General features: G+C 39.6%; 1 protein-coding gene across 1 annotated transcript in view; it reads right to left on the bottom strand.

Annotated features, from left to right (window-relative positions):
* HECW2 (HECT, C2 and WW domain containing E3 ubiquitin protein ligase 2) overlaps positions 1-3,238 on the bottom strand; it is a 178,033-nt gene that overhangs the window by 158,863 nt on the left and 15,932 nt on the right. The gene's annotated exons all lie outside the window — the stretch shown is intronic.

Below are 3,238 nucleotides of genomic sequence, written 5' to 3'. Positions count from 1 at the left end.
AGCCGCCGGCCCCGGGTGCAGCGCCCAGCGCGTTGCAGGGCACCCCGGCCCGCACGCAGATCCGCCCGGCGAGCCCCAGCCCGCACCCCCAGGAACGAGCAAATCGGGCGGTCGGGTGAGCAGCGATCCCCGTGCGGAGCGGGGGAAATGCTCCTGCGGCTGCTACATTGTTACCGCTATTGACGAGCAAGCGCCACCGAGGTGGTGCTTTGAAACGCCGGGGTTTTTTTCAGTCACACACAGTTATCTGCACTGACGGCTATCAGTGTCATCAGCGTGAGTATGAGCCAGCCTTCACCGTTCCCCCAATGCCAATTACCCGTCTGTTTCAAAGTAGTTAGGTGCCGACAGCTTTACATTTCCTGCTTTCTCGGCAATTTTACTTGTGCTTTGTCCATCACAATGGATTCAGGACTACTTTCACAGGAAAATGTGGTTACAAAAAAATCATTAATGAAATGAAAACTTAAAATACATGAATATGTAAAAAACACAGTAATCTAGAGGAAGGGAGACGTGAAACACTGCAGAATCACAGCCCAACAAAAAACACAGTGACGCCAGTAACAGGAAAAATGGGCATATTCTTATATGATCAAGGTTCTGGTTATTATTATAACACCTCATGCTTTGTTTTCTAAGTCACATTAAGACAAAATCTTCACACAACCAAGGAGCACACCAGTCATTGCTGCTTTGTATTCCACATCTGTTTTCTAACATACATATATATATACATACATATATATAGGAAACTACATGGGTTTCTGTAGACATGGTTTCTCCAGAAGAACCAGATGGCAACTGTATTAAATTAATGTATGTCAAAATACAATGTAAATATAGTGCATTCTCAAAGCCCTGGGCTCCAAACCCTTTCTATACTGAAGCCCATGGCACTTTGGGCTTCAATAGAAGGAGGGAATTTGCTCTTCAGCCCTTCTGTATTAGAGGAACTGTTCCAGATTCGAGTGTATGCGGCTGTATTCCAAAGTAGGTCAAGCTATAAAAGTCATTGACACTCTTCCACCTATCTGAAGCTTTAAAACTTTGGTTTGTTTCTTTTCTGTGACTCGCACACCTTTTAGCACATTGGCCCAAAGTAGTTTAAACATGCTTAATGTGCAAATGATCAGTGTGCAACTGATTAGTCTTATACAAATTTTCCCTGATTCTTTATACTGAGAAGTGTACTACTGTGATGTGCAATTGCAATAAATGTTTGGGTTTACATTAAAGGATCAGATTTGAATGATCATATATAGGTCTGGACATTGTAGACACATCTCTCTTTTCAGCAGTACCCTGGCTTGGCACCAGTAATGTAACACCTATTTTACTTGCTGAAACAAGATGAAAAGAGAAAAACAAAGATGTGCAGTGCCAAGCGTTTCATAACATTTATGATTATTTTTGCTTTGTTTTTGGTTATCATGATTTTTTTTGATGATAAGATGAGAAACCCAGAAGATAAAAACCTTTAGCTAATGAATTATTCTCAGTGGATTTGCAAGCTGTTAAAGCCCTTTGACGGTGTGATATGATACAAGTGCAGACTTTCTTTAAGTTAAGACTTCTGATCTGTCACATTAAAAATACATAAATCCAATGCATTGGATTTTCATGTTTCTCTCCCTCAAAGTGGATATTGAGAATGTTCTTGTCCACTAAGCAAAAACATTAATTCATACGAATCTTCTTGGCTTCCCCCAAACATAAATGGCAGTGATCACAATAGCAAAATCTAATATATTTGTAGAAACTCAGCACTATTGCTTTCCAGCAGTTACAAACCTGTTGATTTCTATGCATGCTTTCCTGACATACTCACATTATACGTGATGCTACATGCACGGTTCTCTATTAACAGTTCCCACATCTCTGGTGTGAGTTAGGATTCTTTCCTATTTTCCTCAGATGTAACTCTGGCTGTGCCTGAATACAGCTGGGTGCGCAGTGGAAGATAAACACATTCCATAGTGGAATTGCTACTTCAGTCTTCATGGGTGCTCACACACAAGCAGACATTACACTAGTGAGCAAGAGGGTAACTTTTCAGAGCCATGCACTGAGGCAATGGGTAGCTTATCTGCAACAGACTCAAAACCAGAGAAAACCAGCCTGCTTTTCTGGAGCAGACAGATGTCTTGTTTCCTCTTTCCAACTCTGTTGTTCTCTCCCTGCCCTCCCTGATCCATCTTTTCTCTCCTTTCCCAAAAAGTTAATGTGAAAAAAACAGAAACTCCGACTCCCTTCTCTAACATTCGGTAACGGAGATGTGCAGTGCACGACACATGGCAATACCTTTCCAGATTGACAAATGTCTTTCCAAAGTTAAGTTACAATGTATGTGAGGCAAAGCTACTGTTACGTGAAAGCTGGAAAAATTACGATTGCTCTCACCTGGAGATAAGGACATAGTTCAGCTATTTGCTGAAGTAATACTAGAATACAAAAGCTTCCAGAGAATGTTTTGTTATGTTCTTGGTAAATGTTTCACTGGAGAAAAAACAATTTTCAGTCATCTTCAAAAATTATTTAGTAATGAAAATGCAAAATGCTTTTCGTAGAAATCTTTTACTATCATGATAAATTAGACATCCAAAATTTCTAATTAATGTCCTTAAAGTGCTGTATGACAAGAAGCTATGGCATAGTGACATAAGGATTCACCCGTTGTAACATTTTCAGCTGCTTTAGACATTGGTAACTTAACAAAAGAGAACATATAATTAATATAATTCATAATATTTTAATATGAAAAATAAATATACATTTTGCTTGGCACTCAATTATTTTCCACACAAATACTTAAGAGACAAGTACGGAAAAAGCAAAATAGAACTTTTTGGCAAACCATGTGTAAAGAAAATAAAACAATATTCCAGTATTTCCCGTCCTCTTTCTTTTTCATTTTGTTATCATTTAGAGCAAGCAAAAAAGACTTGATGAATCATTACTGAAGGTCACCATTTAGCACCATGGGATCAGCAGCAGGGTATGAAGAACATGCCCTTTGAGGGGTAACTTCCCTATATACCACAGCAAGAAGTGTTAAAAGACAAGGAACGCTCTTCTATATTACACAAAGATTTCATATTTTCCCAGCTAATCAGCTCTTTGCAAGGCAATGGGCCAAGCTGAATGCCCAGAATAAGAGCTTCTTTGCCATGGCTATTAAAGAGCCAGACATGAAAAGGCTCAAAGGATCAACCAGAAGAACATTCATGTGAGATGC

Source organism: Corvus brachyrhynchos, unplaced genomic scaffold (genome assembly GCF_000691975.1).
Source record: "Corvus brachyrhynchos isolate BGI_N302 unplaced genomic scaffold, ASM69197v1 scaffold370, whole genome shotgun sequence".
In the NCBI taxonomy this organism is placed as follows: Eukaryota; Metazoa; Chordata; class Aves; order Passeriformes; family Corvidae; genus Corvus; species Corvus brachyrhynchos.
This window is presented reverse-complemented; position numbering and strand designations above follow the sequence as displayed.